The sequence below is a fragment of the Columba livia genome, chromosome Z (genome assembly GCF_036013475.1).
Source record: "Columba livia isolate bColLiv1 breed racing homer chromosome Z, bColLiv1.pat.W.v2, whole genome shotgun sequence".
Taxonomy (NCBI): Eukaryota; Metazoa; Chordata; class Aves; order Columbiformes; family Columbidae; genus Columba; species Columba livia.
This window is the reverse complement of record NC_088642.1, coordinates 16,573,730-16,601,436: the sequence shown is the minus strand read 5'-3', so window position 1 is coordinate 16,601,436 and position 27,707 is coordinate 16,573,730. Positions and strand designations below refer to the sequence as shown.

Here is a 27,707-nt window from a genome sequence, read left to right as displayed (position 1 = left end):
GTGAAGCAGAAAATAATCTTCCTGAGAAGAAATGTTAAAAAAAAAATTATTGTGTATCTCAAGCTCTTAGTTTCTTATGGTATTTAGCATTGTAATTCCTTTAGACCCCTTTTTTTTAAGCTCCTAGCAGTGTATCCCTAAAGAAAATACTTTCCCCTTCTTGTTCTGCTCTTATTTCTGAAGGTAGCCTTAATGACGTCTATGGATTAGTATGTTAGTTTTTCTTTTTTAATTTTATGCTGTTCTGCATTGATAGAAAAACACAAAGAACCTATTGAATGCATTATGTCTATTCATAGTGACATAATTGATCATATAAACCTTTCTGAAGTAAGTAAATATTTGATTTGGATACTTGCTGTTACATAATACATGGAAGTATCACACAGTACTATATCTGAAGAAAGTAGTATATCTGACTATAAATAAAAAACTTCAAATATATGGCTCTGCTATAATTCTTCCTGAACTATAGTAGAACATTATCTTTTGCAAATGAGAAATGAGTTAAAAATGAATAATGTAAGATTTTATTCTTTTGGGGGATGGGGATGAGGGGTGGGTGATGCAGCCAATTTTACAGATAGTCGAGTAAAAAGGCAGAGATGGATTTTATGTATTTTGCCAGCTGTTGTATAAATCTGAGCTGTTGCAAAATTTGTAAGACAGAGCTCCTGAGAGAAACAGTGAGAACATACGTGTGCTTTCTTTCTCATTCTGATTTGTTTGGGAGGATTTGGGTTTCATTTTGGCTATCTGTTGTATAAGGAAGGTGCATCCTGCCTGTGTAGTGACGGGGCAGTGGAAGGCTTGTGGAGTTTCCTCTTAGCCTCGTCACAAATGTGGTGGCAAAAAAAGAGCCTTTATTTTTGATATAATGCTTACTCTTCTTCTTTTCTTTTTTTTGGTAATTCTTGTGTCTTCTTGGGCAAGGAAGATAGTTGCCGTGCCCTCAGCAGGTGGACGGATCTGTGAGAGAAGGCTCTTCCACAGCCACCTCAATGGGCTGATCCTGTCTAACCCTGTCCAAACTGTTTCTCTTTCTTAGGGAGCTTAGACTCCAAGCAAGCAATTCTCCTTAAAATTTTAACTTACTTGTAACAGTCGGAGCAATCCATCGTTTTCGCACGCTTAAAACCGATTGTGCATTTTTAGGTGCCTGAGTCTAAAAGAAAATTATTTGGCCTTTTTTTTTGTTCATGAAACAGTCTTTGTGTCTGCTAACAGTGCTTTATTTTCATTGCCTTGTTAACTACTTTTGAGGCAGAAAAGCTGGAGTAATCACAGCTCCTTAGTTCTGCCTGTTGTTCTTTTTTTCTGGAGGAATATTCTATGTGCCAGGAATTCAGAGGCTGTTTTAAGCTCTGCTCGGCTTTCCAGTGCTCCCAGTACATTTTCCTCTGTCCTTGGCAGCACACTTTGTTAGGAGTTCTGCACTAATTTTTCTGTTCTTAAACCATCTTCACCAAGGCCAAATTATCTCTCTTTGTTAGAGTCTACTGACCTTCTGACTCACTGTTCTTTTATGTAAGGAGGTATTCTTCATATATCCTGTCCAGATGTATGTATAAAAATGCAGAATTTTTTATTCTTGTGGGAAATCCTGTAGTTCAGTATCACTGAATCAACCTTACCTTTATCACCTTATTTTGCTACTTTTTGGTACAGGGGATACAAAACTGGATGGGGTATTCCAGACACGTAATCCTGGAGTGCTGGCTAAAGGGAGTTTAGTGGGAGTTTAGCCTGTAGGCACAGCCCAGGTTATTTTTGGCCTCCCATGCTGCCAGGGCTAACTGCTGCTTCATGTTTAGTCCACTGTCTGCCAAGACCACCAACTCCATTTCAGAGAGCTCTGCTCTGGGTGGCAAGTGCCCAGCCTGTCCAAGCCCATCTCAGTCAGGTACAGGACTTTGTATTTGTCACTGCTCACTTCCATGAAATACATGTGTGGGGTGGTGGAAAGGGTTTGGAGGTGCATTTCATAAGCTTGTGGTGTGAACATGCTATGTAGTTCAGGTTTTTATTCCAGTGGTTCAGGATCTTTTGGAGTTATTCCTAAGTTGTGCCTGACTTTAAAACGTTGTTACAAACTGGAATATACAAGTAATTTTAAATATATTTTCAAATCTTGGCATACTTTATTAGTAAAATAGAGGAAGATAAAAATATGCAATTTTGTGCATGCTTAGTGGTTTATGTGTTATTAATTCATGTGTGATTGTTTTTCTTAGCTCCTTAGTGGAGTGGTGTCTAGAATGCTTCATTTCTAGCAAAACAGAAGTGTCCCCGTAGTGAAAAGTTACCCACGTGCACATAATCTCTTACAAGCAGAGCTGTACCATCCCAACCACATCTACTAATCAGACACATTGTTTTTATGTTTTGGGCTCTGTACTTTTCTTACATTTTACATCAATTATTTCCATAGGTAATGCCAGGCGTCTGAAGTGGTTGACCAAGACCTAAGGACTTGAAACAGTGGTGAGTAAATGAAATTCAGACTGTATTATCTGGTATTTTCACTTGTTGCGTGACTCTGAAGTCTGACTGCTGTTTGAGGGGTGGAAGATGTGCAGTCGGTTATACCTTTATGAATATTTTCTTCTGAGTACCAAGTTCTTATTCAGAGCACTCATCTGACTTTTTAAAGCAGAGATTGTAGGAAGGCAAAGAAGAGAGAGTCTCAGTGACTGCTTTTGATACGTGAAACCTCCTCCCCACGATCACCTTGACTTAGAAAATACTGAACTTAAAGCCTTTCAAGCAGAATAGTTAAATCTATACTTGTTGAAGAAGTAACATACAGTGTAGTCTATTGTATTAAATGAATGACACCTGAATCCAGGCTTCTCAGAATCATGCCAGTGCATACATTAAGCAATTATAAAATCAGATACCATTCTAGAATACATGGAACCCTAAGGTAAGTTAATCAGTTACTGCAAGCTGATTTTTTTTCTTTCTGTAAACCCCCAAGCTTGTGTATGTGGTTCTTAACTCTGCAAACCGTGGTGTCTTCTGAAAAGATAGATCACTGTTGATCCCCTATGCCTTTGCATCCTATGTGCCAATTGTGTACCTGTTGTGACTAGAGAAGACTGCAGGAAGGATCTGAGGAAGAACTTAAAAATTTCAAATACTTTTTTTAAAGTGAGTTTTGTTTAGTAGTACATTTATGAATATTTTATTCACACTTCCTTGGCTGTAGGTGTAGGCTGGCAAAGAGCCTTACAAATCCAGAGATAAACTCACCAACTGATGATTGTACCGAATAATAGTAGTAGTAGTAATAATAGTAATAAGAATACTTTGAAAAAGCAACTGCGTTTTCTTGCCAAGAGATAGTTAGCTGGAATAATGCAATATTTCTGTTTTTCTGATTTCCATAGCAGAGCCAACTGAGGTGAAATATTTTGTGTTTATGAGATCTTGTTTGATTTCAGTGCTGTTGACAGCAAATGTAAATTTTTAGCATGAGTGCATTTAGTTGCATGTGCTGTTGACTTAGGTGAATGAGAACCAAATGCAATACAGTGAGAAGCTTTTCCCTTTTTATTCATCTTCTTTTTTGCTTTAATGACCTCTGAAAATTATGTTTGTATAGTTCTTAATTTCTATAATTACCATTCAGTTAAAACTTTGAATAAATTTATCAGATTAGAACATTTACCTTCATGTAGTTCTATATTTACTGTTTCCTATCTATTTCTACTTGTATTTTACAAGCAAAAGCAACCAAGTGAATTTTAAGTGAATTTGTCAGTTAATTTTGGATAGTTCCTTTTTGCCTACCGTATTTCTATCCCCGCTCCCCTGTCCTCCACGCTCTGACAATTCTCAGGACTAACCTGTAGTATCCATGGTGTCCTGGAAAAGATTGTCAGGCGCTGGAACAGGCTTCCCAGAGCAGTGGTGGAGTCACCATCCCTGGAGGGGTTTAAAAACATGAAGATGAGGTTTTTAGGGACATAGTTTAGTGCTAGAGTTAGTTTATGATTGGACTTGATCATCTTAAGGGTCTCTTCCAACCAAAATGATTCTATGATGCTATGATCAGTGCACAAGTGGAATGAATTTATAGTTTCTGTGCACTTTCCATCCACCTTGTTCCTCCTCCTTGGGCAGAATGAAACTTGTTCTGTTCCTGCTTCTGCAAGTGTTTGTCAGGGCATTCAAGAGTACTCAAAATTGAATGGTAGATTTTCCGGTATTTATATTAGTCCAGTTAGTACTCTAGAATACATGTTACAGGTCATTGCCCACTTTGAATGTGTTCAGTTATCTAAGATACTTTTGGTCATGATGGATACCAGAAAGACCCAAACAAAATCCTGTAGAAAAATCCATGAAACAGATGTGTTAATCCAACAGGTACCACTCCAGTGCATGTATTATGTGATTCCCACAAAAACTGCAACTATTATAAAGTTGTTTATGAGCATACAATAGACAGTTCTGGCGTGTGCATGTGCAGGGTCTAATAATAACATATGCCTGGTGTTCAGAAGTCATATGTCTCAGACATTCTGAAAATAAAAACTATCCTTCTGTCAAGCTAAACATACCTATCATTTAGGGGAAATTTAAAGAAAATACATTCAGGTTTTTTTAAAGTAACTCTAAAACTTGCTTATGACTGCTGCTTGTTTGTGCAGGATGCTAATGGCATCCTGGGGTGTATAAGAAGGGGGGTGGTTAGTAGGTTGAGAGCGGTTCTCCTTCCCCTCTACTCTGCCCTGGTGAGACCTCATCTGGAATATTGTGTCCAGTTCTGGGCCCCTCAGTTCCAGAAGGACAGGGAACTGCTGGAGAGAGTCCAGTGCAGGGCAACAAAGATGATGAAGGGAGTGGAGCATCTCCCTTATGAGGAAAGGCTGAGGGAGCTGGGGCTCTTTAGCTTGGAGAAGAGGAGACTGAGGGGTGACCTCACTAATGTTTATAAATATTTAAAGGGTGAGTGTCAAGAGGATGGAGCCAGGCTCTTCTCAGTGACAACCAATGGTAACACTAGGGGCAATGGGTACAAACTGGAACATAGGAGGTTCCACTTAAAAATGAGAAGAAACTTCTTCACAGTGAGGGTGGCAGACACTGGAACAGGCTGCCCAGGGGGGTTGTGGAGTCTCCTTCTCTGGAGACATTCAAAACCTGCCTGGACACATTCCTGCGTAACCTCATCCGGGTGTTCCTGCTCCAGCGGAGGGATTGGACTAGATGATCTTTTGAGGTCCCTTCCAATCCGTAACATTGTGTGATTCTATAATTCGGTGACTCAAGCGTGTTTAAAAGTAGTCTTACAAACAACTAAATAATTCATGTGAAGCAACTTCTGTTTTTTTTTTACTGACATTTAATTGCATGACATCAAACTGAAATAATTTCCTTCTTTGCAGAGTCCTGGTAATTGTTATTTTATGATTAGTATGGTGGTTGTTCTTGTGGGATGCTCTGATACGAGGCCCTGATTCACCAGAGAATCAGAAGATATGCCTAAGGACTGTTGAAATACAGGCATAATGCTAATTATTTAGAAACTAATGAAGAGTTTTGCTGAACAGGGGAAAAGCTGAAGCACCAGCTTTTGCCAAACTGGAACCTTGCTCATGTTACAAATTATAGGGAGATACCACACAAAACTTTCACAGCAGTTGCTACAGCTGGCAACTGAACTCTGCATGGAACTCTGTCTGGTGTTCCTACCTCGTAGACAGTTTATATAGCTTTATCTGACACCAAATACAGGTATTCATTCTTTCAAGTTTGTTGCTCTTTAAGAAGTTAAAAATCAAAGAGACTTCTTATTAATTTAAAATAGCTTCTTGGGTAGTGTAACACATAATATGACATATTTTATAGTAATGTGCCTTGGACCAGTTAAGAGGAGCTAAGCTATAATCCTTAGCAACGTAACAAAAACACCAGCACATGCATTAAGAACATGAAACTAACTTAAACAACGGCTTGAGCAACTGTCAGCAGCAGTAGGTGGGAAGCCAAAGTAGAGGGTTAAGTGTAGTGGTGATGGTAAGATTGCACAGTTAATAAGATTAGCTCTGTGTAAATCTAATATGTTGAAAGAAAATTGAAAATATAACTTTCCCTTCATAATGGAATACGTAAATAATAATATATTTTCTCTCCAGATGTGCTAGTGAGAACAGCAAAGGCCTAGTTGTCTGAGTTTTCTTCATAAGCATTGCATAAGTTGTCTTGGGAAAATATCTGAAAATAGTCAAGCATTTAATTCCATTAAAATATCTTCAGTTGCAGCAAAGTAATTAATAAAGTTTTAACTTGAAGCAAGAAATAAAACAACTGAGACAAAAAGTTAAAGGATAAAATTACTTTCTGATAAGATCGTAATGAAATATTTGGTATTTTGCATACTCTTTCCTCTTATTTTTCTCCCCAAGGTTTCCATTTAATTATAACAGCATTCACATTCATTGTGCTGTAATATGAGTAGGATACAGGCTTATAATGCCTTTTCTAATAAACATGGAAGATAGACTCCAAAACTGTATTAGGCAACAAAGCACCAGTTATTATATGTAAAATTAAAAGAATCAAGAATTGCCTGTTTAGTGCAGGGTTGCTAAGCTCTTTCCAGGACCCACACATCATAGCTGGCAGTGATCCATGCTCCAGTGAGATGCCTCAGCCAGGGTCATATGCTGCAGTAGATGTCAATGTTGGACATCTCTGGAAGGCAGGAGGTGTTAGTGTCATTGGGGAATGTTAGCCTGGGGACTCTGGTGGTTGATAGTGAGATTCATCCCCAAAGACTTGGAGGTTTGATTCACTCTTTCAATAGCTGAAGTTTCCCCAGCCACTTGCCAGTATTTTTGTGACAGGTTGTTACGTAGGTACAGTTCTTGGACTATGGACTCTTGGCATCCCAGCTACTCTGGAACCTGCCAGCTGATATAACAAATATTCTTCTGTGTTACAAGAAAGCAAATGTTTTGACCAGCTAGTCCAGTTCCTCTTTGGTTAATAATACTTCCCTAGCTCTCCTGCAAAGGGACCCTGAGAAAGGAGAGCTGAGGTTTGCTCAAGGTGTTCTGGCTGTCTTATCTATATGCTGAACTTTGCCTCATGACAGTGCTTTGTGACTTCAGGAATTATGTTTTAGGTTTCAGATGAAGCCCTGCCATATCTTAAGCCAGACATTGAAAAATTGCTGATAGTTTTGAGGTGACTAGTGGTCTTGTGTGTTAATCCCACATAGCTCACAGCAAAATACATATGGGGACAAGGAGTTGATTTTTATGCTTTATACATAAGAGCACAGAGACAGGGTGAGTTTTTTACCTGTGAAAGCCAAAACCAGAACTGTAGCTAGTGTTGCTGGTTTGTCTTTCTTTTTTTAATTAACAGCCAGAGTAAATGAGAAGTTATATATTTGTAATGTTTTTCCTCAATCTCTTTTCTGTGTCTGTGCTTTGATTTTTCGTATAACTTGCTTTGTTTAGAGAACAAGAACAATTTGGAGAACTTCAAGGTGATTTTAAAGCCCTAATCCAAAATTGCACCCCACTTCCATTTTAATAGAAACAAAAATAGCAGTGGACATTTTTTCACTTTCTTTCCTTTTGTCCATTATCAATGGGGAGAGAGGATGAGTTACTGAGTCAGGAAAATATTAAGGTTTGGAGTTCATTTCTTGGGAAGGGGCTGGGAACTTGCAGATGCTGTAAACCACATTGAACTGATAATTTGCTTATGGAGCAACAAATACAATGCCTAATTTTAATGTTGTTATTTTTGGAACCTAGTGCAGTTCTTGACATGGGGATGGCGTGCCCCAAGCAGGGGAGTAAACACAATTGCAGCGACAGGAAGGAGTGTGGTGTACTGGATAGAGATGCCTGTCCTGACTCTTACATTTGATTTCCACCTCTGTTTTTAACCTGCTAAGTGGTATTAGGAAAGTTAATTAATTTCTTATTCTTTTGTTCAGTTTGCAAGCCCTTTTATCCAGATACTGCTCTCAGTTCATCTCACTGTGCTTTGGTGTCTGTGGAGTCCTTCAGTTGCTATAGTATTACTATTTTTACTTGCAGACTTTCTCTCGTGCTGTGACATTAACTTTTGGGGATTCACTGTGTGACATTGAATCCTGAACACAACTTGAATATTCATTCTGCAAGAAGAAAGCTAGTAACACTATTCAGAGCATGGCTTAGTGTTGCATCTGGTCTTGAGCAACCGCAGGCTGATGCCAAAAGGGGCAGCAGCACTTCAGCCTGTTCTTCCCCTCTCTCACATCCAACCCCCAGCCCCGAGGTGAGTTCAAGGTAAGCAGCTGATTAAAGAAAAAAAATTAACTGCTTGGGAAGGAAAACTACATCAGCTAACTGCGCTGGCCTGGCTTGTCCTGTGGCTGAGAAATTACTAGATGTAACACGAGGGACAAAGAGGGAACAAGCAGCTGAAAGTAGGTGGGGAAAATAGTACTATTTCTTTCAGCAACAGGTAATAAATACAGCAGATGAGACATAACATGAAAATCTAGGCTTATTAAGAGCTGCATTTTACAACAAGATTGTGCAGAAGAATATCCTGCAATGAATGTGACAGCCCAGCTTCAGTCCTGCTGATGTTAGTTGCTGCTGTTACATATTCTTCACTGGAAGTATTTTTTTTCTTTATAAATGGCTTTTCTGAAGTAGCAATCATATTTGTGATCCATACTACAATATCAAGGCATATTTCTGATGCCTAAATATTACTGTGATTTTCTTTCATTTTAATTTAAATGAAGTCCACTTAATCTTGCAAATTGAGCTGACATAAGCTGTTCTTTATATCATATATTCTACGGACCTTATATTCATAATTTCCCCTTTAAACTCGATCAAGAAACGTCATTCTTCTTTGAAAATGACTTCTGTAATTGGAGTTGACTCTTTGAAGGGCATTTTTCATCCAATGCCCTTTCTCTTAAAAATGTATACACCAGATTAGGTTGTTTTTTTTGATCTTACTTTCTTTGTGAGCCTCACGTAATAAGACCTTGTATTGAAGGACCTGTCTTTTCTTCTCCATTTGCCCTAAGTGTCCATGAAATAAAGAGGAGTGAGCAGGACAGAGGAGGAGAGAAGTGAAATTATTTTGCAAAATGCAGTGACTAACTTCAGTTGTGGAGCTTTCATGCACAGCCCACACATGCTTGCAAAGATGCAAATATTTCCTGTCGATCGTGTTCTGGGGTGAGATCAATGAGTAAATTCAGCTAAGCAAGGGGAACAGTTCAGCAGCTCAGAAAGCAAGCGTGCCTCTGAGAATGTTGCAGCCCAATGGGGACCCCGGCTCTGAAACCGTCTGTATGACTGACTTGGCCAATAATGTTGCTGAAATTTCACATCTGTTATTTCTTACTGCCCACTTTCTGGCAGCAACCAATCTTCATTTTTTCCATTACAGGCAGCTGCTGGAACTAAAAAGAGCTTGAGTTCATTTTCAGATGTGCTAAATAGACTATGTTTTACCTTTCTTCCCCCCCCCCCGCCCCGGCTTCTTTCTACCACATACTCTACAGCACACTGATGTATTTCAAAAGTGCAGGATCTGTGAGCTGTACAATCTATATGTGTCTGAAGATAAGCAGATGTGTTAGCCTATGCATGCAAATAATTTCTTATAAACAGGGCCATCATAAAGTCTGGGAACAGAAATATTCTCAAAAAGAAGCTGTCAGCGGAAGAAGAAACCTATATAGATGGAGAAAGACTAGTTGTCAGAACTCACAAATATTATTTGTGTAATATGCTTTCTACTCTGTCTGTGATTAGGTGTACCCTACACAGGGGGCAGAACAGGACACAGAGCTCAATGGTGGAGCCAAGTACTTTATGTCCAAGTAGAACTGAATTGATTGAAATAAATAGTTGTTTAATTTCTGAGGCTGACTTACCCTTTTTCTCTATGTCCCACAGAGGAATTCTTCCCTTATATCCTTCTGGCCCACTCAAGCTTAAGCTACGGGATCTGCTAGATTACTTTCCAAAGCTATTAAAAGGAGGGGGAGGTATTAGAGCCTCTAAGCAAACTTGCAAATAACAGGTCGATGGCTTTTCAAACTCATGTGTCTAAATTGTGGAAGTGAAGCATAAGACAACAATATGTTTGGGGTTTCTTTTCCCCCAGTAATTTATGCAGGCAGACCATGGGAAAAGCATTCAGTGACAGTTATGAACTGAGCACTGGGCTGCCTGGTGAGCATATGTTACCAGCTGAACTTTTTTACAAATACCAAGGAACCATGAAAATCCCTGCTTTATTGATCTCAGGCAGTTTTAAAAAATCAGTGGAGATGTGACAATCAAGGACATTTCCTGCTACTTGGATCCTGTGGTCTGATGATGCTGCTGCAGTTTTGCACAGGGAGAGTGCTTCCCTCAGCCCAGTAATCGCAGCTCCCTGCAAGATAAAGCAAAAGGACAAAGAGTAAACAACAGTGAAAGAATATTAGTGACTTTCAGTGCAATAGAATAAATAGGAGGACTGAATGGGAGGAGCTCAGGTAACCTAAATGTAGAATCTTCTTATGCTATACATACCTCCTAAAATGCTTAAAAATGCCCATGAAAAATTAGTATCTTATTGTTCTGAAATATTAGAATGGTATTCTGGTGAATTATAGTGAATATCCCTGATACAATCAGCTATTGCCGTAATTTAAAAAATTTGCTATACCAAGTGTAGGCTGATGATTTTCTTTCATTTTCCATTTTTTGTATAATTTTTCGGTTTTAAGCACCTAATGCAAAATAGTTTTGTCTAGTTGGTAAAAGGTTGCAATTGTCCTCTACTGGATTATCTTTAAACCTACTTTTTAGAAAAATAATACAGGAAGATAAATATTTTCATAAAGATTTTTTTGAGGGTAAAATTTAATGCAGTAGAAAATGAAAAAGTTTATAGTCTCTAAAGATTTGTAGACTTTATTAAATGAGGTAAAAATCGTTCTCTGCAGATAATTTTTTTTTCATGTATTGAAAAGGTTGAGGCTGATAAGAACAAAAGGAAATTCTATACTAGGGAGGTTGAAAACAGCCCTTGCAATCTAACTAGTTTTCCAGATTGCATAGAGGATATTTCTCTCTGGAAACTAGATACCATTCCTATCCCTTCCTGAAACTGTCAAATCTGTTAGGAGTATGATAATAAAGTAATCTTGCATGCATGTATATCAAGACAACATTATATTTAATGCAATTAAAGCATTTTTAGGTCTGGCTCCCTGGCATTCTCACCAGTCCATCCTCTGATGGCTGGCTATCAAGCTGGTTTTCTTTGTTAGTGAATTTTTTTGGATGACTGTTCTCCTGGCAGCTGGAGGGACTCCATCTCAAAGGTACTGCTAGCATACTAATGCCTGTGAAATACAGAGGGGGTGCTGCTTAGTCTGCACATGCAATATCTAAGCAAATCAAAAGATAATTGACCAAATGCCATGACTTTCACTTGGAAAGTCCTAATCTCATTTATTTTTACCTCCTTTAATCGTCGGTCCATGTGTACAGTTCCTTCTTATTAAAGTAAATCAGTGAACATTAATAGTGCACTTTAATTTGTGCTACATTTCAGCACATTATTTCAAAAATTAATAATTTCTGGTTTAGGGCGGTACTCAACTAACAGTGAGATGGGAATTAGGATTAGCTGTGCAAAATCATAATTTTTAACATGTTTTGTGACAGTCTGAAAGATTGCTATGTTGTTCTAGATCTGAATGTAGCTTCTTTGCTTTCATGTCTGTCTTATATTCTGACATTCTTGCAGTGGTCTGTGTTCACTGCTGTGCCTATAGCAGCTCACGTGTCACTCTTACTAATAAACCACTGCAGATATATATACCGGGCCAGCAGGGAATAGGGTGTTCATGGTTAATCAATATCTCTCTGTGTTCCATCTTGGCTGTGCTATGGCAGACTTCACTCTAGCCAGACCAGAAATGAAAACAAGGTAAATAAGCAAACAAAAACTCTGAAGAAATTGAGCAACATCTTAAAGTATTGAAGGTATTATAAATGATCAGTCTTATTAACCTGAAATGATATGAAATGACATTTCATGAGGTGATGGCCTAGCAAAACTATAACTTAAAAGCTGTTTCTGAGCCTAAAGATGTGAATAGATCTTTATTGCTGTTTTCAAATGAGCTTGGAGACACAGCTCAGAATTTCATACTTACAGAAAACCTGTTGCAAGACTTGTGTGTTTCCTGCTATCTGAGTAACCTTAAAAGAAACCTGGTTACTCTGGCACACTTTTAATAATTTTACCTGTTGGAGCATCAAATAGCTCGACATACCATGAGCAACCTTCTAATGCTGACTGAACGTGATTCAGAATGGTTATTAAAGTGTAATTAAGATACATTTGAAGTGTTTTGCAGTCATCAGAGAAAAGGAATTATTTACCTGATGAATTATTGGCTAACATTATAGAAGGTAGCAAGGTGTCTGTAATTGTAATGGTCTAAGGAAACATTGAGAAAGAGGAGAAAGAAAAGCATTTCAGATAGGTAGGCCTTCTTCGATGATACTCTGGAAAAGGTAAAAGTTTCTGCATTCACTTACGAATACCAAAGCCTCAACTTACCTGTTAGAAACATTTCTGTTTTAGTAGTTGACTTTGTGTAATTTCAGAAAGGTTGGTGAAAATAAGGGTAGTAGCTTAAGAAAGGGATGGATAGCAAACAAAACAGTTAAAAAAATAAAAGCCAGTGGCTAGAGGTTGAAAGCTATTAATTCCCTGGCTCCCATAAAGTAAATAAATCTTGTGGTTCCTCTGACACCCTAAGATGGGAGCCTGTAAACTCTTGGGTGTCCAAGTGTGAGGCATATAATCTGTTAGAGTATTGGAAGAGCTTCTGAGGAACTTCGAAGGGTATTGGTGGTGACACCTCAGTAGAGCGCTTAGGCAGTGTAGTACTGGGGCAGAAAGCACGGAAGAGAGCACAGAGCAAAAGTACTTTGCATAGAGCAAAAGTACTTTCATTAAGTGTTTCATTAAGTTGTTTTAAAACTAGACTGTAGAAAGGATGAGAAATTATGCATATGAGACATTAATCTGGCATACTGGGAGAACACTGCAGGGCTTCCTTGCTTTCTCAGGCTGTGAGATGTTCGGGTGTAGAGACCTACAAAACTTATGACAAAATGTTAGTTCTTCTCCTTATCTTGGATGCTGATGATACAGAAGATATTAGATCTCCTGCTCTGCAAACCCTTATCACTTAGGTGCATAAGAATTCCTTTTGAAGGTGATAATCTCCTGTGACTACACAGAGAGAGAAATGTCTTTGTCTTTAGAGATGGGACCAGGATTGATTCTGAACTTGCTATTGCTTTGTTCCATTTTATTTTTTTTTTTTTCAGGGGAAAAAAAAAAGTTACTTCTAATTTAAATCCACGAAAGTATTCTGCATAAGTAAAGAGCTGAGTTTGCTCAGCTGTTGCAATACTTCATTTTTTGTAAAAATATTTTGAATATAAACCAGGACTTTGCCAGGACTTTGATTCCAGGTGTTTTCATTCTTAATACAGGCCAATTACAAACTGCCAACTTCACAATGTATCATACAGAAATTCTATTTTCACTTTGAATGAGTGGTTCACTCCATATTTGTCATGGTTGCAGTTCTTTCCTCCAGGATTGCCAAATTCGGTGACTACAGAAACTCTGAAGCCTCTGCCCTCTCCTTATGATTGCTGTTGTGACAGGGTAGCTGATAAGACCTTTGAGCTCAGCCCAGTTGCTGAGGCCATCAGCGTCATTTAAGACTTGTTTTTACAGCTTAATAACTGGGTTTCGGTGACAGCCATTGAGTCAGATGCAGTCCATTTGTTCTGCTAACAGCCCAACTGTGGGTATGTAAAATTGCCTTTCCCTGTTGCTCCTTACAACAACAGGTTTAATTGTTACAGGCTTATAGGAACCAATTAGATTAACAGATGTTCAAGTGAGCCAGTTTCAGGTCTTGGTAGGAAGCAGTAATTTGAGAAGACTTGTGTAAGGGTTTGCTGACACCTAGGTGATGAGTGTCTGGCTTTGAGGATGTGGGTGCCATGAAAATTGCATCACTTTTCTCCCCCTGTTTGCTGAGGCCAAATGGGGCCGTTTGAAAGAATAGCAGCCAGAATGCAATCTTACCAGTACATTCTAGAAGCTCATCTTTGGTTTTATATTTTCCTTACTGCCATCAGCTCTGCAGAACCCTTACATTTGTGCTTGCTTGGATCTGTCTTGTGAGAAGAGTTTATTTTGGGGTCTTTTTTGTTTTCCTTATTAAATGACAAGTTAGTTAAAATGTGGAAGATCATCAAAATTTGATGTGACAGAGATTCGTTAGTTCATCTGCTTAATCCATTGTTGAAGCAGAATTGCTTCCTGCTGTGTGCAACCTGAAGGAGAGTTGTAATACTTTCAGTATTGTAAATGAGGACAGGGAAGTTTTTCTTTCTTTTCTTGTTCCTCTATTGACTGTTTGGTGATTGCTGGAACAGCGGTATACGCTTCAGACAATGGTTGGGATTTATAGAGGTTTATGTGAACACTGAAAGGCAGTTTGTTTGTGGCAGCTGCTTTTCAAAAGCTTATTAACAGTTTTGAGGATATTCAGAGCAGCTGAATTGTAAAATGTGTAAGTACCTTTATATTGCAAGTACCTGTATGCTTTCTCCCTCCCCTTCTGATTTAGATAATGTTGATTCTTACATTACCACTTGCATCTTGAATAGTATTTGAATGGACTTGAAATTATACAACAGAATAATAGTTTTTAACAACAGAGACCTGACCAGTGTAGGTTTTTTACTGATACTGCTCGTTAATGTTATTTGGTTGATAAACAAAAAAAAAAAGGCAGAAAATTTAGCTTCATGTATGTTCTTGCAGTTTTCTGACTTGTTCCAGCTTATTTGTGGGTGGAATGTTATAATATTGGTATTGTAAGCTGTCCATTAAATTAATAATTGCTTCTCTCTGAAAGGAAAAAAAATGGGAGTTCTCTCTTGTTAGTGAAAGTACAAAACAAAGGTATGTTTGAATTCATGTATGTGATCTTAGTGCACTGTCATTAGGAAAATGATCAGATGAAAAGCACTTTTGCAACAGTCTTTTGCTTTTTGTGCAACAAAATCTGATACCCAGTAGTCTGGCATGTGATCAAGGGTGTCACCTGCATGCCTCACATCTGAATATATATATATGTAAAAAGGCAGATTCCTTTCCCCCTCACCACAGTAACAAAATTGTAAAATGTAATTACAGGCACCACTGCTGAGGTTTCTAAATGTATGACTCAAGGAAAGTGCCAGATATGACTCATGGTGAAATCACAAGAGCTGGAAATAATCTGTGCTCCCTTAGTTTTGATGGGTATCAGCTATAGTTGCACATTTCTTTACAGGATCGTGCTTGTAGATTCTCCTAGCACCATATTTTTGTGGTGTTATCCATACTAATAAAAATAAAATTAATATGAACGGGAACTGTGCCAGTGGTATTTTGACAATGGAATCTTGGTTTTGTACCAGGTGATGAAATTATAAGCATTGATTTAATTAATTATACCCATCCTTTATTAAGCCTCAATGTAAGTTTTACTTCATATTGGTTAAACATAGGATATTAAGTAATGTGACACAGGTCTTTACAGTTTGATTCACTGGAAGCTAGTGCATTGTAAAATGTCATGTATTTAACAAAAGGATCGCTTTCCATAAAAGGTCCATAAAACTGGGCTTTTCATATTCACATGATTATTTCCATTCTTGTCCACAAGAAATGAGATTCAGAATACCAGACTCTTAGACAAACAGAAAATAAGTCTGTTTTCTACTCAAGTTTAATCTATAGATCTATTCCATATTCGTAGCTGATTCTGTGTGTGTTAGTCCTGGTTCCTAATAGGCAAAGGGTATAATGATGCAATGTCTATTGTAAGGGTCCAGCAATTTGCAGCATGCCTAAATCAGTGCGATTTATATGAAGTTATGTCTTTTGTCAGATTTTCCAACCGGGGTGGCCTCATCCACCCAGGTTTTTTAGGCATTTTAAAAATGTTGGCTGTGTTCAAACTTGGAATAATCAGCACAACTCTAAGAGTCATTACATGATCCACCTGGATTTAAAGCTTGAAGTGAGAAACAGCTGTGGCTTTTTCAAGAGCTATTCCTATGATGTTTGTGTGCAAGTTTGTGTTAAGTTTAAATGAGGGAGAGGTATCTCTGTATCTGTTGTAACACTAGTACGCCTCTGTACAGAGTCCACTGTATGTGAAAAACTACAGTTGGCTTCAGTGAGCAGTGACTACACCCATAACAATGGACTGTGTTTTGTAACATACCTGTGCTGGTTTTGCTGGGATTGAGTTAATTGTCTTCATAGTAGTTAGAGTATTTTCTTTTTAGTAGCTAGCATGGTCTTTGGTTTTGGATTTAGTATGAAAGTAATGTGATGACACACTGAACTCCCTATGCCTTTGCCTGGGACAGAATTAATTTTTTCTTTCCAGTTGCTAGGTAGAGTTGGTGTGAAAAGAATGTGAGGAGTCGCTGATGTTTCGGCTTTTGCCAAGGAGACCAAAGACCTTTCACCTTTCCAGCTGCAGGGACAGCATCTAATTGACATCCAAGCTGGCCAGTGAGATATTCCCTCCCTATATAGCTGGAGCTAGCTTTTCTGGCTCACTCAGGTGTTTTTTTTCCTTTTTCTGGGATTTGCTGTTTGAGACCACGGCGCCTTCCAGACCGGCTGTTTGGTGCTACTGTGTTTCAGCACAAACTCCTGTCTGGGTCTCTGCTCTTCTGGGATCCGCTCTAGGGGACAGGTGCTCATGATTGCTGCTTGGAACAGGCCGGGTATCGCTCACCAGGTGGTGCATCACTTACTTTGTATATATATTAGTAGTAGTTATAATGTTCTCTTTCTTTGTGGTCCTAATAAACTATTCTTATCTTAATCCATGAGTTTCTGCCTTCCCCTTTGAGTCTCTCTCCCCCAACCCTCTGGGCAGGGGCTGGGGGGCATGGGTGGGAGTGTCTGTGTGTGCGTGTGTGTGTCTGTGTGTGTGTGTGTCTGTGTGTGTGTGAGTGGTTGCGTTGTCCTAGTTCATGGCTGGGTTTAAGCCACAACAACACTTAATCCTAAAAGGGTCTTCTAGAACTTCCCACAATTTGGCATGTTACTTGAAAAACCCTGCAAAAAGGTTGTTACTAGAACACTATTAAGTAGTTTTATTTCTTCCATATCACTATATTTAAGGCATTTTTTTCACCTCCAGAGTGTATAAATCAGAGGGTTAAAAGAGGCCCAGAGACACATGTGAAAAATACTAGCCTCAGATGTTTTAGAAGCCTTGCTGAAAAAGAGAGCAGAGATAGAAAACAGTGGATAAAACATTGGACCTTTGTCATTGCTGTAATTATTTTTGGGACAAAAGCAGTGTTCTTCTTTGAGACAGTGTATTTAGATTGAAAAAGTCTGTTGAATTGTGAACTGCTCCAATTCTTCTAATTTCTGAATAGTTTGGGGTAGTTTATAGCTTACAGCATCATTTGTTTAAATTCTGTGATATGAGGAAGAAGAAAAAGACCCAGGCAGACTAAAATTTAAAAGCCTTAATAGTCTGTTTCTGTGGCATAGTCTTGTATCATTCAATCTAAATTTATGATAACAGAATATAATTTTTGCCTTTGGAAAGTTATTTAAACAGTGATGGAGCTGGTTTGATGTTTGCTCAACTGTGATGAAGTACATACTGGAGTGAAGAACATATTATTTTAATTAAATAGATGCACAAGTCTTCATGATCTTGTTATTCTGATCATCTTTTGATAAACGTCTAGACTGAGTTTTTCAGTTGCTAAAGCATTTTGCTGACTTGCACATGATGGCTTACAGTTGCACAATAAGGGTTGATGGCAGCTATGCTGATTAACATAATGCCTTTATAATTTTAACAAAATAAGAGGCATTGTCCTAGATCGTTATCATAACCTTTAATTCTCAAATGTTAGCATTAGTGTTATCTAGTAATGCTGTTAGCTATAGCTGGAAAGAATTTTGTGCTTGCTCTTTTTAAAAGGTAAATCGAATTGTATCCATTTGTTCCAAGGGGAGCTCAGCTTTTGGTACAGAGCAACCCTGGGGAGGTGACTTGTCCTTTCTAAAGTACAAAAGGCTAAGGGGAACTAAGGTTTTGCAGAAGGAAAAAAGGAAAACTTGGGACTCTAAATCACAGAGATGTTTTGGAAGTTGTGTGCAGCATATTGAATACTACTGAATCAAGAGCAGATTCCAGCCTTTTCTTTGCTGAGTGGAAAGCCTTCCCGCAGCGGTATTCAGAGGAAAGCATTCAGTGTTGCTTAACTTCTGCTCCTTTTCAGCCTTAGTAGGAATATTCTCTAGAGTTTGCAGTGTTGTAGAAACTATAAATTATGTAGCTTCTGTCAGTGCCATATTCAAGCATAGTATATTGTTTACCCATAGCTGTCACCTTTGAAATGCAGAGTTGCTTCATGCAGCTCTTTGTTGTTCTGTTAGAAGCTGACATTTACATGTTACAAAAAATAATTAGTCCTCAAGCATTAATTTTAGGTCTGAGGGATGATATGTAATTCTTTCTCTAAAAAGAGGGCACTATTGTGACTTTAGTGAGAGCAACAACTTATATTCTGTGATGGTATAATACTGGAGAGGGGACAGTGAAGCTTGGTCTGTAAGTTAAGAGGTTCTCCCTGAAATCGAGTGGTAACGTTTGTTGATTTTTCTCACCCCAGGACTAATAAGAAAACAATAGTTCTTAGCAGAGTCTGTTGTCTCGGGTTTTAAGTCTTACTACTATCCCCATCACATTTTGAAGATTACTTTTAGCTCAAAAAGGGAAGGATAGTAGGGAGATGCTTAGCAGATGGGAGGCTGACAGATAAGCTCCTGTAGCAATGGTTTAAATGTTGGTCTATAGCAAGTACACAGTACTTGTTTGGAAAAAAAGATATTGGGCCAAGACTGTTTTGAAATGTGTTTTCATCAAATCTAACTTGTGTGTTCTCCAGCATAGTTTGCAATTGTTTCAACTTGCCATTTACCAAGTGACGCTGCCTGGTATCAGGCTGATGAAGAATTTTTCCATGAACTTTCTTAAAACCTGAAAGTCCATAAAATCAGTATTTTTTCATAGGTATGTACTACAGACTTTGACAAGAATGGAATTGGTGTGCAAAAGAGAGTTAGGGTTTTTTTGTTGTTTTTTTTGCTCTGAAGCAGCCAACAGGGAAGTAGCTGGTGTGCATTCCAACCGAAAGCCCTGGGTTGCGCCCTTGTTCACTGATATTGGGTCACGATCTTGAAAGTCTTGTTTGCGTTTGAAGTGATTATTCTTAACTCTTGTGATGCTGGCTATTAGAGGAGAGGCTGAAAGATTTCTATTTCCCATGTAAACTATGGCTTTTGGCTGTAGGGCATAGGCTTGATTTTGTTTTATGTTATGTATGTGTTTTGTTTTGAGAGAATAGCTGTCTGACAGACAAAAATATATTCTATGCTTGCTAGAAATACTTCCAAAAAACTTTCCTGTGTTGTTGGTTAGAGAGCTGTGTAATCTGTGTGCTTCATTACTGTGGTTTGATTTATATTGCCTAATTGCACCTAGATTTCCAGGACTTCAGAATGTTCATTCCATTAGAAAAAGTAGTAGCTCCTTGTTTAAAGAAGAACAAAAATTTCTGGCAGGAGGTAAAAAAGGCTGTAAATACTGCCTGCATGGCAACTCTTCTGTGCATGTACATCTTTATAAAATTGTCACTGAAAAATAAATGCCTGTACACTTACTAAGAGGCTATTGTTGTGGGTTGGTGGCTGGAAGCAATTTGAGTCCTTGAATAAAACAGTGAAATCACTGAAGCTGGATTCCTTAGTACAGTCTGGTTGGTTTTATTATATTTTTTTAATAAGAATAGTGTGTCTGCATTCAAGAGAAACAGGAAAATATTTGATGAATTTGATAAAGAGACTTGGCACGGTTTCATTTTCTAATAAAACACAATTTGAAAGTTTGGATATGTGAATCATGTATCTTAGTTTCTCTCTCGTGCTCAAAGGACCTCTTCAGAAAATAAAGTAGATGCCTTTGCTTGAGCGCATTGTAGGACAGGACAGCCAGAAATAAGTTTGTCAATTCTAGGTCAGTGTGAATTTTCTTTACATTTTAGTGTGTTGAGTTCCGTATCTAATTTTGTGGTGTCAGACCTTACGGATAATGCCTCTGAGGCTATAGGCATCAATGTCAGACCAAGCCTTAGCTCCCAGTTTCGGCATCCTGATAGCGTATGAACAGAATGATTTGCGCTAGGAAGAGGCAGTGCAGCCCGGTGGCTTGAGTGCTGCTGCTGAGCATCAAGGGCTGTCTCTGCTATGTGGAAGTGGTGATTTATGACATGGGGTCTTCTGTGACACTTTTATTTGGTATGCGGTTGTTGTGTGTATTAGGGCAGTAAATCCATGTTGTTGTGTACAGTTCCTTGGTGGATGTGAGAGGTGGGTATCAGAGGTTGCAGGGAAAAAATTGTGAGGAAAGAGAAATTCATCTCACTTCTGTAACCTTCCTAGTTGTTTGTATTAATTTTGGAGAAGACATCTGGAAAGCCTGGCTCCAAGAATGCTAAAACTCAGCAGGCAGCTATTAGTAAACGTACAGAGGAGAACATCTGCAGCAACCACGGGATGGCTTTCTGCGCCCTTCCTCAAGACCTAGCTTCTATGACAGCTTCACTTACAAGCTATCTGTTAAGACTTTGATGTAAAAGAGAAGAGAAGCAGATGTAAGATATGATCCTTCTGAGTTATTAGTGGGTATTACAAAGCAACAGAGATACGAGTGGCTTAGCAGCTGTTTCCAGTTAGCCGTGACTTCTTGTGTAACTTGGTGGTGATGCTTTAATTCAGGGAGGGCAGAGTATGGGTTACTCTTCCACTAATACAATGTAAATATTTGTGCGGAAGAAAAAACGATTATGCAGAACATTATTCTGTGAGATTGTAGTTCCCAAACATAGAATCATAATGATTATATACATATTTTTTAAATGAAAATTTGGTTATGTGAGGTTAGGTGGTTACAACTCACATGAGTTTTCTGCTTATCTTTTCCAGGCCATTCATATATTTATATTTCATTACTTCATCCACCTGCGTGCTTTCTGTTTTCACCATGCTTTCTTCCATCTTCAGATAAAGCATAGCACATTTTGTCAATTTCTCTTGTTTTTGTCATCAGTTTGTCATAATTTTTCTTTCTTCTTCCAACGGCAGCCAGAGATATTTGCATCTTTTATCCATAGCTAAATGTTATGGGTCTCAACAGTGAAGGAGAAAAACAACCAACAGGTCAGGCAGGCTGGAAGCCTGATTGTGTGATCAGTTTTGCCAAAGATCAGGTCAGCCAGCAGCAGAGCTTTTGTTCGGAGGAAAAGGTACGTGATTACAAAGAACCGACACGTTTGCTTAGACATTGAAAAAGTTTATTGCTGGTTTTCTAAAACTCAATGCAGGATCTTTTTGAGAGTGCAGATCTTGCAGTGGAAGTTTGTTTATTCCTAAGGATATGTTACAGAGATGTGCTAATAGGCAGATAGGTTGAGTATCTGTCAGACAAAGTGTTAAGAACATCCACTGGCAAAACATTAACTCCTTGTTTTGTCTTGCTACTATTGTGGTTCAGTGGTCCATGTTATGATTACACTGGTAGACCAAGGTCAAATACTCCCCTACAGAAGTGTATGAGGACTTGTATAGTCTGGTTTTTAAGTACCTCTGAGCTGGATCTGCATTCTTCTGCTTTATTTATCTGTTAAAGAATTCTCATACTAGCTATTGAAGGAGGAGATTGAAAGTTTTGATGAACATGTCAAAGTTCTTCCTATTCTCAGAACTCAGTTCTTGGCTCTAAATGCTATTTTCAGTAACTCACAAAACAGCATAAGGAAAATTTAAATTAACCTTACATCCTTCCTACTTAAAAGAGAAATGTGGCCTCAGGCATCAGCTTTTTGTGTAAGGAATTGTCTTTGACTTGCCAAAAGATAGTCTTAAAAGACAGAAAGAATTTTCTCTTGCTCTTACGATAATACCAACATTCATAAATGAAGAGCCTGTAGACTGCACTTTGTGGAGGAGAGGTGAGTGACAGGGGAAGGGGAGGTAAATAGAAGTATCCCTCTCTTTCTCTTTCCCAAATATTATAATTCCATAGAAGGAAGCTATTTAGACAGAAATTGAAATGTATAGACTAAACTGTCAATGAAACAGAACGGGAAAATTAATTCAATCCACACCTAAGGAGTTTTGTTGTTCTTTTTTTTTTTTTTCCAGGACGTCTACCAACAAAGAAGTGAATTAATGTTGATCTGCTAAGGCAATTAAAAGATATTTCTGCTTCATGTTAAAAATAACATGTCTAATAGCTGAATACCACTTCCTACAGAAGGATTTTTATGCAAACTACTGTACACTTTTAACATATGTCACTATCTTTTAATTTTGTGATATTAAAGAGGATATATTCTCTGTATGTTCTAATGAAAGTGTGCAAGCAGTGCAGTAACTCTTGACTGAATTGGGTGCGTTTTGAGTATTCTTTTCAAATTTGTTTCAAACATATTTGTCAGCACTAGATGATGGCTGCAGCCAAAGAATAATGGGATGTTTTCAGCTTTGTGAATGGTGTTTTTCAGAACACAGACACTGGAAACATTTAAATTCAATTTTCAAGGACTCTTCATAGCAAGAAGACTTCTCAAAAGGGCTTCTTGTAGGTTTTTGTTTTTAAGTATCCAGCTATAATCTTTAATGCTGTAAAACAGATTCAGTGCTAAAGACACAAAACCCAGGCATGTTTGTATGTTTATTATGTAAGTAAGGAGAATTCAAAAAGAAGCATGTTCTGGCATTACAAAAAAGAAAGCAAGGAAAGCTGTTGTACTTCTCTTCCAGTTAATGCCAGAGGCCTCTGTTAAGCAGAATGAGGTGAATGGCCAACAAAATATCCGTGTACTGTGTAAAGCTTCACTTTCACATAGGATCGTAGTCTTTTTGGCCACGCTAACCTATTAACTTGGGACTTTCGGCATCAAATGGCAGCCCGACCCACCCCAGAGTGCTTCCCGTATTCCCATATACTGCACACAAAGGTCACTTCTTGCCAATTAGCTCTACCTTTATGGCTTTCAAGGGTTTTTTTTTCAAATTCAATTCTTAAGCCTGCATTACATTGTGAAAGGCCCTGAAGGACTGACTTCTGTCTTTTGCCTGGGTGACAGGCAACAGGATTTGTTTTAGAGGACTTCTTAACAAATGGTTTAAGTAAGAGAATATTCCATCAATAATTGTAGGGTTTTTTCCATTTTGGCACTCTTTTTTTCAATCTCTGTGGCTAAATCAGTGCTAAAAGCTTTTACGAAATCTGTCCAACAGTATAATTTATTATTAGACCTGAGAGGTGAAGGCTAACTTAGCAGTGTATTTCACATAAACAAGCACTTAGAGTTGTGAGTTGGAAAGGCAACTTCTCTGGCACAGAGGCAATTTATGACATTTTAAAAGCCTCAAGAAACTGAGACAATACAAAAAAATATCAAAGGCTGGAATATTTCATGCTCTGACTTGTAATTTTAATTGTTTTGGGGCTTTTGTTGTTCTCACATGCCAAGTTAGCAGCAGAAGCTGTAGCCTTTGTTTTAGCTACATTTTGAGTTAATTTGATGGTCTTTTGTTATGCCTCTAGATCCAGCTTCTGGAAAAGAAATGCTTACTTTTGGCCTGTCTGAACTCTTCTAGGAACAGAAGTGACTTTTTCGTCTCAGCAGCATGGTGCAATAAGGGAGGCAAACCCAATTCCTTCTCAGATCTTTCTCTTACAGCTTTGAAGTCTAAAAAATGGCTGAATGTGCTCCTCCCTCTAAAGTATTCTGGGAAGTGGGATGAACAGGTTAAATCCTGCCTCTGCTGGAACTGAGACCAAACTCTTATGCATCTCTCAAGTCCATATTCAGTATTATTAGATTAGGGTTGACACCTGTTTTGTCAGTAGTGAGTACATTCAGGTCCCCCACAAAGAACAGGAATATAGCTGGTTGTCTGATGGTCCGGGGCACTCCTGGGGAAAAAAATGGACTATAAGGAGTGTCCTGCTGAATTTCCATGTCCTTCCCTCTCAGACCTTCAACTTCCTTGTTGAAATACATTGTGTACATTTATTAGGATTTTGATTTTTGAATCAACCTTCTGGGCATCTGGCTTAGAATACAGTAGGGCTTCCAAACTATCCAGGAAATATTTTCATGTTAGCAAACCTTTGTCGTAACAAAATACGTGTACTAATGAGTAATTAGTGCTGAAAATAAATGGCAGTGGAGTTGAATAGGTCATTACATGAATTAGAACCATGTGACAAACACATCTGAACCGTGTCTTTTGAGCAAATAAGCAGTGAAATCTTTACTTCAGACTCTTGGACCAAAATAATTTTGCTTGTCCCTTCACTTCCCCACCTAGTACTTTCACAAGACTTAATTTATTTCTCAGCTCACATTAAACCAATGTTTTTTATGTTGAAAATAATTGGGAAACTGACTCCAGATATTTTACCAACAGATTAATGGGAAGTAGCTTTGTTTCAAATAGAATTTTATTCTCTGTTTCTTAGCTGAGTCCATAAATAAACTCACATATTCTGCAATTTAATCAAGCTTAATCTCTCCTCCAGCACCCGCAGGAACTGCCAGTGATGCAAACATCTGGGAATTCTAATTGTATATACAGTGTTACCTAAAGCCTTTCATCTCTCTCAGAAAAATTCTTTCTTGTCTGTTATCTGAAAACCAAATTACTTCGGTTAGTATCAGCTCTTCCTGAAGTGAAAAAGGAAAAGGTGACATATTTTTTTAAAAATACAAATTCACTAATGCTCTTATTATTTGCTGGAAGCTGTCTTCTTGCTTTCTTTACTGTGTATACTTATAGACACTCGTAGATATATTTTATTTTTCTATATAATATACACTTAGCATTTATTATTTTTTTAATCACATATTTATTGCAGTTTGAGCTTCCAGATGTAGGTGTTCACATTTATTCTTTAAAACTCTGAGAGGACACATTTTGCATTTAGGATTAGTATACCCAATTCATATGACTGAGAGTAAAGGTATTTTCAATTATGTATGTAATAGTAAATGTACTTGGCACTTGACAGTCTAGAAAGAGACTGATGTTCTCAACGTGTATATTTTACCTTGCAGGAGCCCAGAGAAGCCTCCAATAGAGGCCTTCTCTTATTAATCCCATGTCAGGATTTAGTGTCTGATGTTCTGATTTCAAAAGTGCTCTGCCCCCAGAAAGCATTCTGCAATAAAATTAATGTCTTGAACATAAGAACAACAGGCTGTAACAAAGCAGATTGCAGGAACTGGTTTACTAAGCCAACTGGAAGCTCATTCATTGAGAGCTTGCTTGGACAGTCTACGCATATTTAGTTTTTTTTAATGTGCATGTGTAGCTGCCATTTCTAACTGTTGAGCTCCCTTGAGGAAATGAGCTTTGAGATGAAACTTGGAGGATAGTCATGGTAGATGAGGTCAGAAAGAGAGTTCAGGCCAAAAAGGCCCCGAATGCAGAAAAAGAATGTGATGCAAGAGTCTTTCATTCTTGCTGCAGACTGCTTAGTGTTTGGTGGGGTTTTTGTTGCTTTTCCTTTCCCCCCCCCCAGCACACAGGTCTAATCTGTCAGCTGGTGTGATGAATGGTGCTCATCTGTAGCTGGAGAGTGGTGTGGCAATCCCTTCCCTGCTCCAGGACACTTCATGCTGCAGACCAGTGATGCAGACCCAGATCTGTCTGGGAGGATCATGGAGGGGGGGAGAGGACACAGATGGATCTGTATGTCTGGAAAATAAGGACTGAACTGCAGGGAACCATTTGGGAAGCCAAGTTGTGTATGTCTTCTTGTGTGCTTCAGGATGATCAGTAACTCCACGTTGACAATTAACATCCTGGTATCAAGCCCGTGCCATGGGGGAATTTGCCCTCCCCAGGTCTCTCTGCAACTTTGGGGGAATCTCACGCAGCACCAGGATTCTCCAATGGGTGTCTTGTGGCTGGTGAGACCACGAGTCTTCTGGTGTGCCAGCACCGAGGTCACTGGCTATGGTCACAGCAGCTCTCCTGCTCAGTGTCAGAGCCAAAGAAAGGCTGAGCAGTTTCTTTCAAAGCCAGAGGCACTGCTTCTCTGACCACCTGGCTACTGTTATTAGTGTTTTCAAACATAAGCATTATAACTGGGAACTGTATCCCCAGCCTCTTTTTTGAGATGGTTTAAACGTATATTTTTTCAAGTATTGTCAGGGTTTGGGGTTGGGGTGGGGATGGTAGGCTGTTGTTTAGGAAAAAATTGATAAAAAGAAATCTGTTCCAAACTTTATCTGTAATGTCTGAATATGAGTTCAGTTGTAATGTGAGTAAAGGAGGAAGAACTTTTTTAATGAAAACAGAAGGATTATTTTTCTAGTTTTAATCTTAAAGTGGGCAGGGTGCCCACTGGGTACAATTGGACTAGTGTGACTGAACTACAGAAAAATAAAGAGAGACTAAATACAACCATATTGTTTTTAAACAGTGTAGATACAAGATAATAAAGCTGACTGAGTTCTTTTGGGGGAATATACTGAACACCAGCCTGTAAGTCACTGGAACATTGCTGAAGTGAAATAATTTCAGTACGTGATCCCAGAGTTGTGACTGGGAATTAAGAAAAACCAATAGTTTTGTCATGTTTTCTGGAAGAAGCTTCTGTTTCTAGGGTCCCTAACCAGTGGGGAGGCTTAAGCAATTGTGAAACATTGCTTGTCTGTAAACAGAGATAATGGCTTAGCTTTAAGTAAGCCAACAGTGTTCTTGCTCCTAAAGCTTTGATATGTCACGCTGTAATTTTTGTAATAAATATCCTTCAACTTGTGATGCTGAAGGCCACTATCCGAAAATAAGCAGGAGGACTTGCTCTCCTCCCCACCCACTCCCTGTTGTGTGGTCTTGCCCCCTTGCCACTGCCAGCTGGGGTGCTTCTGCACTGGGAGCCAGTTCAACTAGCCTACTGAGACCATGCCTGTGTGATTGCTTCCTGGGTGTTCTCGCTTTCTCTTCTGGGTTAACTTTTCGCTGGGTTGGTGGATTCAGGCAACCCTATGGAGGCATCCAGGGGCCACCAGAGTGGTCGAGGGAAGTGGAAGGAAAATGTGTCTGGCAATGGGAAAAAAAAGGTCTGGTTTAGCCTCCCTGCTAGGCTGGGTCAGCTACATTCACTCTTCACAACAGTGTGTGTGGGTATTTTAAAGTAGCATTGTATAACAGATGCGGAACAAGGGAGCTTTGAGCATGCTGTCATGCAGAGTCTTGTAAAAGGTAAGGAGATGCTGGATTTGAGGTTCCTTGTGCAGAGCAAATTTTGTACACTTCTAGGTGCTTTTCACCTCTTACTATTGACACCCAGCTGCTCTCCCTGAGTGTGCTGCTTGGGGTGCCTCCTAGACAAACCCCATCTGTTCCTTCATCTGTGAGTCCTGTCTCTGATTCAGACTCCATCTTCTTCCAGTTCTCTTTATTCCTTCAGCCCACCCAGTCTCCAACCGTGTTGTGGT

At 38.7% G+C, this 27,707-nt stretch overlaps 1 protein-coding gene across 3 annotated transcripts in view; it reads left to right on the top strand.

The window, feature by feature from the left end:
- LHFPL2 (LHFPL tetraspan subfamily member 2) overlaps positions 1 to 27,707 on the top strand; it is a 131,110-nt gene that overhangs the window by 61,755 nt on the left and 41,648 nt on the right. For all 3 annotated transcript variants that reach the window (XM_065047391.1, XM_065047392.1, XM_065047393.1), the window contains one exon: positions 2,432 to 2,484. The gene's annotated coding sequence lies outside the window, so the exon portion shown is untranslated. The remainder of the gene's footprint in view (positions 1 to 2,431; positions 2,485 to 27,707) is intronic.